The sequence below is a fragment of the Schistocerca serialis genome, chromosome 4 (assembly GCF_023864345.2).
Source record: "Schistocerca serialis cubense isolate TAMUIC-IGC-003099 chromosome 4, iqSchSeri2.2, whole genome shotgun sequence".
NCBI classification, from domain to species: Eukaryota; Metazoa; Arthropoda; class Insecta; order Orthoptera; family Acrididae; genus Schistocerca; species Schistocerca serialis.
The window spans coordinates 771,425,019-771,433,874 of NC_064641.1; the positions used below are offsets into that span (position 1 = coordinate 771,425,019).

General features: G+C 46.1%; 1 pseudogene; it reads left to right on the forward strand.

Annotated features, from left to right (window-relative positions):
* The first annotated feature begins 8,465 nt into the window (after positions 1–8,465).
* LOC126476055 (5S ribosomal RNA) lies at positions 8,466–8,582 on the forward strand (annotated as a pseudogene).
* The last annotated feature ends 274 nt before the right edge of the window (positions 8,583–8,856 follow it).

Sequence of the window (8,856 nt, forward strand, 5' to 3'; positions counted from 1 at the left end):
CAACGGCGCGCTGAACCCTGCAGCTCTGGAGTGCCCTTGACCTAGGGGCGAGGTCGGTGGGCGAGCTGCAAGAGTCCCCCCCCCATGCCAGAGGAGCCGGTCCGGGGCAAGAGACGGGCTCCCACTTCTTTTGTTATCACTCGTATACAATGGCGACACCAGAAACGAGTGATGTTAGTGCGCCTTCGAGAGTTTCTGTTGTGTCTGATCCCTCTCAACAGGACGAGCTGGGACAGGCTGAGGAGGATTATACTGTAATGAGGAGACATTCGAAAATTACGTTGCTCCTGGAGCAAAGTATTAAAAATGGGAAGATAAGCCAGGCAGCAATATTGCAAATAAAGAATGAACTGGCTGCATGGGCAATTGCCCATGCCAAACTGGAAGGTAGAGTGGAAGAGTTGGAGAAAGAAAATACCAGGCTAAGACAACAGCAACAACAACCAAGTTAGACCTGGGCGGCGGTGGCTGCACAACCCCCCACCAGACAAAATAACACAAAAGAAGCAATTGACAGGGCAACTAAGAAACAGGAGACAGCGGTCTTCCTTAGGACCTTGCCTGGGAAAGACACGAGTGTCAAAAGGATTCAGGAACTCCTGACTACCACAATTGACCCTGTCAGAGATAGAATTAAGATAAAACGTGTCAAACCTAGTCGCAACTCAGAGATAGTAGAAGTTGCGTCTGAAGAAGACAAAACTAAATTGCTTGAAAATCCAAAATTAAACGCGGTTGTTAAATGTGAACCCCCCAAGGAAAGGAACCCCTTGATCATATTATATGATGTCCCTACTATAATGACAAATGAGGAACTGTATGAAGCAATAAGGAAACAAAATTTTGAGAATATTGATGAAAACGAATTTCAAAGCAGCTTCAAACTAAGGTTTAAAACGGGTCCTCGGGACCGGGATGTCGTACATCACGTTGCCGAGGTCTCCGCAACAATGTGGAGGAAAATAACATCACTGGGCAGACTATACGTGGGTTTCCACGCAATTAATACTAGAGACTACATTGTGGTACCTCGTTGCCATAACTGCGGCGACTTGGACCACATACTGAGGCACTGCACCAGGGGGTCGGCCTGCTCCAAATGCGGTGATAATGGACATACCAGAAAAGATTGTAAGGCCACAGGTGTCTGCATCCCCTGTAAGAATCGTGGCAAGAAGTCTTGTGGAGCCACAGGACGGAACTGCCCTACCTACAGGATGCTTGAACAAAGATTGATCTCACGGATAGATTATGGCTGAAAAAGGCATACCATGCAGGATGCCAAAGCATAAATCCCCGAGCAAAAGGAGGAGGGATGCAATGAGAGCAAGTAGGTTCAGGAGCTTCCTGAAGTCGCTCATCAGCCCAGAAATTCAAGCAGTTGACAAATCCATACAGACAGAGTCCCCCACCAGGGACATTGGTATTCAAACTGAGCTCCCCTCAGAGATCAGAGCATCCTCCTCCCAATGCCGGGGCACGCTGCCGATTAAAGATCCGCAACGGCAAGAGCATCCTGTGGTAGTGGCGAATAAAATCACAAAACCCATACAAGATAACATAATAACAAGCTCCACCGCTAACTCTGACGCCAAAGATAATCCGGTGGTCAGATTGCCACCCGTAGACCCGGTGAGGGTGTACCCAAATCTAGAGTACACCATGCAACTAGCGAGACTGGAGCAGCCGGCTACCCTGACCACTGCCTTACGTCATGTGGTCCGGGTGGGACATCAGTACGGACGAAGGGTAACCTTCTCGGTGATGGAGGCTGTGGATAGGATACAATTAAAGTCGGTGAACCTCCCCACTGACTTCGGAGCACTGCGGGACTTGCTTAAAAAAGTCTTCGAAAGACGAGGAGAGAAATTCGACCTGGATGACATTTACAACCAATCAGTAATAGCAAACGGTCGACTGGCTTATGACTGGAACAAAACCTGGCCGCATGACCATATACACACTTACTTTCCATGACGACTAGAATAAAAATCGGACAACTTAACACTCACAACAGTCGACTAGTAATGCAGGAGCTCCGAAAGGAAGTGGTGGAAAAGAGACTGGATGTACTCTGTCTACAGGAGCCGTACTCTCTGGCTGGAAAAATTGCGTTCACTGCCGCAACATGGCAAACTGTCAGCAGTGGGGATATCCCCAGAGCGGCTATTCTAATAACAAACACGGCACTGCGTGCAACCCCCTTGTCACAGTTCTCCAACAGTCACTGCAACGTCGTGGAGATACAATCTCCTGCTGGAATTGTTATCATCATTAATATGTACTTTCAGTATGGAGAGAGAATTGAACAATATATTGACCATCTAGTGAGTGTGGCCACGGCGTTGCGGGGACGCAAAATCATTATAACTGCCGACATAAATGCTAAATCCCCCCTGTGGTACAGTGGCACTAGGGACGAAAATGGAGCCAAAGCTGAAGAAATGATAATGGCTCTCCAATTAGTGGTGGCAAACAGACCAGGAAATCCCCCCACCTACGTGGCTGGAGGAGGACAGGGTACCAATATTGACGTGACGTTGGTCACGCCAAACACAGTGAATATACTCCGGGAGTGGAAAGTGGAAGACAATGCCACCACTAGTGATCATAATCTGATTACCTTCATAGTTGGAGATAGAGAGTGCCGCTGGGCCATGGGGTGGGAGGTGCAAAGGAACTTTAGGAAAACAGACTGGGAGCGTCTAGCCAGAGAGTGTGACATCCCTCCATTACCGGAAGGAGACGAAGGACAAGACATAAATGTGGACGACAGAGCAGAAGGACTGGTGCGCGCGGTAACAAGAGCGATTGAGGTAGCCGTACCAACCAGGAGAAGGGCCGTGGCGGCCACACCGGCACCATGGTCAGCCGAACTGCAGGAGCTACGTCAGTCAGTCAGGAGACTGAGGAAGCACTACCAGCGCAGTGTCGTCTGGTGGGAGAAGCAAAGATGGCTACAATTATACCGGGAGGCAAAAGAGAATTTTCAAAAAGAACTACAAAAGACAAGAACAACTAGCTGGGAAAATTTCGTAACCAGTCAACTGGCCCTCGATCCTTGGGGTGTGCCATATAGACTGGTGAGGGAAAAGATTCGTTCACCAACAATGATTTCTACGCTCAGGCACGGGGGCGGGATGACGGAATCTTGGCAGGAAACTGCCGAGGTCCTCCTCCAGTCACTGTTGCCTGACGATGATAGAAATGAAGACACTGAAGAGCAGCGTCAACTACGCGAAGAAGACCTACATAGGTATGAAAACGACGTGGCGGTCCTCCCCTTCTCTGAAGAGGAAGTTGCTGCTCTTATTAAGTCCCTAAAAAAGGGAAAAGCCCCCGGGCCAGATGGCATTGTGGCGGAGGTGGTGCAGTTCTTAGCCCCACAATTAGTTGCGCCACTCACACACACTTTCAATGCATGCCTTAGGCAAGGCAAATTCCCTAAAATATGGAAAACCGCGAACGTGGTGATCATTAAAAAGGGCCCTGAGAAGGACCCTGCAGAGGCCAAATCTTACAGGCCCATTTGCTTGCTGGACGGCTTCGGCAAACTACTTGAAAAGCTACTAGCGGATAGATTGACTGCTCACCGCATGCTGCGCGGGATGAGCGACGGGCAATTCGGTTTTAGGCCGGGTCGATCGGCATCTGATGCAATCGCCCTAGCGGCCGAGGTCTGTGGCTCAGCCCCGTGTAAGTATGTGGTTGGCATCATGGTGGATATCAGTGGCGCCTTTGACAACCTGTGGTGGCCTTCGCTCTTCTCCTGCCTACGGGAGAAAGAGTGTCCAGGGCTGCTATATGGGTGTCTAAGGAGCTATTGTGAAGACCGGGAGGTATGGCTATCATCCCCTAGCGGGAAAGTCCGGAAAACTATCACTAAAGGTTGCCCCCAGGGCTCCGTGCTGGGTCCCCTATTTTGGGACATCCACATGGAGCCTCTTCTGGAAAGTTTACAACAGAGTGATGATGTGCTAGAGGTGATAGCTTACGCCGACGACCTCCTCCTGCTGGTTGGCGGCCGAAGTCGCGAGGACATAGAGCCAAAAATACAGAGAGCAATAGACATACTGCAACTATGGTGCCACAGGACCAAAATGACTATTTCACCAACCAAGTCGACTTACTTATTACTCAAAGGACAATTGATAAGAAACCCGACTGTGAGAATTGACGGAATACCTGTTCTTAGGAGACGAGAGACACGATACTTAGGAATCATCATCGATGAAAGGTGGAATTTCGCAAAGCACATAGAAACCGTGACCCAGAAAGCACTACAATCACTAAATAATCTGATTACCATAGGACACAAGAGATTTCACCTTCCGCCTCAATTAATTAAACTTTATCATAATAGTATACTGACGTCAATAGTGGGTTACGGTTCAGGAGTCTGGGCTCACAGGCTCACGAGGGTGGTGCCTGCTATGACGGTGAGGAGAGTACAAAGAAATATGATATTAAGGTCCGTGCGAGCTTACAGAACATCCCCAGGAGGAGCCCTGTTAATCATAATGGGACTCTGTCCCCTAGATATAAAGATTAGGGAACAGGCAGCTTGGTACTGGGTAAAAAAGGGGGTTATTACCAAGGTAGAAGAAATTATAGGAGCACCAGTTAGGGACAAAGGCGAGATTAGGGAAAGAGGGGTAAACCTATGGCAGGAAATATGGGAATCGGATGAAACTGGTAGAAGAACCTTTCAGTTCCTACCAGATGTAAGGGAAAGATTGAAAATGAAGTACTTTAAGCCAACTCGGGGATTGTTCCACTTCCTCACCGGTCATGGCCCCTATCCGACATATCTTTGTCGGTTTGGGAAAAGGGCTACGCCTGCATGTGACTGTGGCGCACTGGAGGGTACTCCTGACCATGTGGTTTATGAGTGCCCCCTTTTCGATGATGTAGCCGGGACATTGAGACAACAATTACCTAGCACAAACACCTATGACCTATTAAGACAGGAGGAGACATTTCACAGACTAAATACATTGGTAGACGAGGTATCACAGAAAGTTCTGAGAACCTTTTTGAGAGACCTTCATTAAATAAATAGACATCACCTTCATTAAGTAAATAGACAACACCGAATGCGACCACCGCCCCAATCCCATACCGCCGGTTCGTGGACAGGTCGACTTATAGTTGGAATCCGCCACGACCAGGACCAGGGGGACTGGGGCAAATCCTGATCAAGACAACGCACCGATTATGACATAGATTAGAAAGTAGACGTAGTAATTAGAATAGGATAGTAAGTTAGGAACCTGCAGCGATAAGTTAACCCTTGCCCGCCCTGTGCCAGAGGCTCGCTCATAGGGATTAGCTCTATGGGCAGGGCATCAAGTAGGTTTATATCATTAACTGGCACAATGTAACGCTGCAGGCAGTTAGGATTAACTAGTAGTAGTAATTAGAAATTATGCTAGATACTAAACTAAGAAGTAGTCTGCCTAGTTAAAATTGTTGAACTGTCTGTAGTTAAGTCAAGAAAAATGTATAGCTGCTATTGTAATTTAGGAATGTAGGACCCACTAATCATTAAGGTGGTGGGTCATTATTGTTTAACTATTATGAAAGGAAATAAAGATTTAAAAAAAAAAAAAATAACAATAGATGCAGACACAAGGGATACACTAATTCCGTCCCAAGATGATGGAGGGGGTGGGGGGGATGGGAGGGGGTAAGGAGTGGTGACAGGAAGCGCATCCTCTACCATTAACGTTGCCAAGTCCATATTTATATGTCGCTCTAGTGCAGACACGGGATTGGGCCAGCAAAAATAAGAAATGTAGAATGTACCGATTGCACTGGGCCAGAGAAAAGAAGAAATGTAGAATGTATCGATTGCACTCCGTATAACAAAATAAACAAAGGTACGAAAATGCTTCTCATTATAATAGATGGGTACGTGAGAAGCAGTTCCCAGTTATATAGGAGGAGTGTCTAGCCTTTTATCTTACCTAGGCTGCGTTGGAAGAATAGGAGTATTTTCGAGCCGCACATAAAAGGACGGTTGGAGGTATACAGTTAGCACATTTAAGTAATTTAAACTGTGTTAATTTATGATTCTTTATTTTTAAATATCAAGATGGAATTAATTTGACACTTTTTATGACATTTACTTTTGAATTATAAATATAAGTAATTAAAATTCGTAGACTTAATGTGACGATTGACGTTGAATTTGGGGAACTAATTTATCAGTATGAGGTGCGATCGACGTTTTTGCAATTCTCAGGGCGTTCTCAAAGCATTCATCTGAGATTTTGGTTGATAGGGGCTGAGGTGTTACGGCCAGACAGTACAGTACGACCACGTTATAAAGATTTTTCTCTACTGCGGGTGGTGTGTGAGGGGACTGAACATGATGACCGCTACGGGGCGACGAAGGGCAGCCGCTTCCGACATCATGTGCAGTACTGACTCATTTTGACTTACACCGATCGTCTGCTATGATAGACATTGGACACGAAAGTAAAAAGATTTTGTGGAAGCCCGTTTTAGAGATGATCAGTTCAAATGTGGTTGTTATTTGTAGCACCGGATATGACATCAAATTAAACCTATTACAACATAATTGCAGAACTTGTAGATAGCGAACATCGGCAGTCATTGCAATCCACATGAATATTTCTAACTTCTACCTAGTTGTATTGATCAGGTTCGCGTGAAACAGGTTCTTTACCACAATTGTACAGAAGTAACAAAGAATTTCCTTGTATTTACAGAAATTAATTTCGTCATACGTCTCTGAGTCTCTAGTTTCGCAGTTGCAACTGAATTACCCGTAAGATAACAGACCAGCGTGTCTGACATTGGGCGATTGTGAAAGACGAGACTGTCGAGGGAATTTTATGGACTTTTTTTACTGTTCGTGTGACAGGTCTTCACTTGTTGCATCGCATTGATACTTGCTTTGGGCTGCGTCAGGCCGGCGGGTCACGGGTTGGACACCCGTGGCCTGTAGACTTTTCAAAGATCAATCCTTTGGATTTTTACTTGTGAGGACGTTCAAAAGATTTATATTGCACAAAGGACGTCTCAAACGCAAGGACATTTTGTTAACAGGCCTACGATGCATGTATTCCTCTTCCGCCCACAGGATCCACCAGTATGCGCTGTAACGGCGAACGAATAGCCATACGTAACATTTTCTAAGAGTGTCACAAAGCCTGTAATGCCGATTGTTGACACTGGGACTGCTCTTTCGTTGGAGTGGTGAAACACACAGTGTTTCGTTTGTCTTTCCGACTTTAAAGCACACTGTTAGTGTTGAAAACTTATATTGTTAACAAGTCTTGTTTTACCAACACACACTCCAAATTTTGGACCTCTTTAGGATTATTTTTACAGATCGTTGTGACATTTTCCTACCAAGCATCGTTTTTCATCATTTTAAGTACTCGGAATCGAAGCTCTCCTGGCATATGTTTACATGTCATTTTCTCCGTTGCTTCTGTCTAAATACAGCTCACATACGTGAACAGCGTAAATCTTGTTGGTTTGGACGTTTGTCCCGAGGTGTAAATGCGGGCCACTTGTGGCTGAAAGGGGTCACTTTCCGCTCTGTGTGCCGCGCTATTACGACGGCCTAGGTCTGGCCGCTTGTTACCGCCTTCTGTGTTTTGTCACAGGGCGCTGACTTGGCGCGGGGTATTAACGACTGCGAGCCGCATGACATTTGCGGAAACGGTCGTTACAAAACCTACAGGCCACCTCATCGTTAGTCCGGTCGTTCCACTCCTGGTCTCCGCTGCCACGAAAAGCGTCGTATTTGCCACGTATGCAAAGAAACCTCATTATGATGCTTCCACAAAAAATTTCTTTTTGGAGCCAAAAATAACATGTGCAAAAACCTACGTTTTTCTTATCAAAGAGGAAGCACAACTAGAATGGACGAAAGTCACATACTAATATGTTGATAGTTGGTTTGCTACTGTACCTATAGCTGTAAGCGGACAACTGTTTTGTCTTTGATGTTTGCTTCCGAGTACATGAAAGTATGTATTCAGAAATATGTCTGGAATGAAATGATCTATTTTTCATAAAGTGTGGAACAAAGAAATGTTTTATAGTGTGATGTGGCCAGATAAAAAATAAAAAAGAGTAGTTACCGCTTACTCTACTCAACGAAAAGCAAATAAGGCATAAATAAATATTTTAGTGGAGTATGTGGTCAGAATTACTACTTAAAGATAATAATCTGATTTCGAGAACGTGTCGATAACCCACCTTATAGTGGAGATACGTGCAGTGAACATACGAGGCTCAGCCTGCAAACCTACCGCTTTTCTACCTAGAAACTGGAGACAGCAGCCAGAACTCCCGTAATCTCCGTGCTGTCACTTACCTTCAACCTATAGGATATGCAAACAATGACAGAAGCGTTCTGATGATTGGAGTTCTTAAAAGGTGTATACTGACTGCAATAGTTCCACACTTTGACCAGAATTTTTGGCAACGGCCTTGTCGCAGTGGATACACCGGTTCCCGTGAGATCACCGAAGTTAAGCGCTGTTGGGCGTGGCTGGTACTTGGATGGGTGACCATCCGGCCTCCATGCGCTGTTGCCATTTTTCGGAGTGCACTCAGCCTCGTGATGCCAATTGAAGAGCTACTCGACCGAATAGTAGCGGCTTCGGTCAAGAATACCATCATAACGACCGGGAGAGCGGTGTGCTGACCCCATGCCCCTCCTATCCGCATCCTCCTCGGAGGATGACACGGCGATCGGATGGTCCCGGTAGGCCACTCGTGGCCTGAAGACGTAGAGTGCTTGACCAGTATTGTTGCTGAACGTAGAGAATGTCTAAAGGAACAAGCTGTAGTTAAATGCAGAAAGTAATA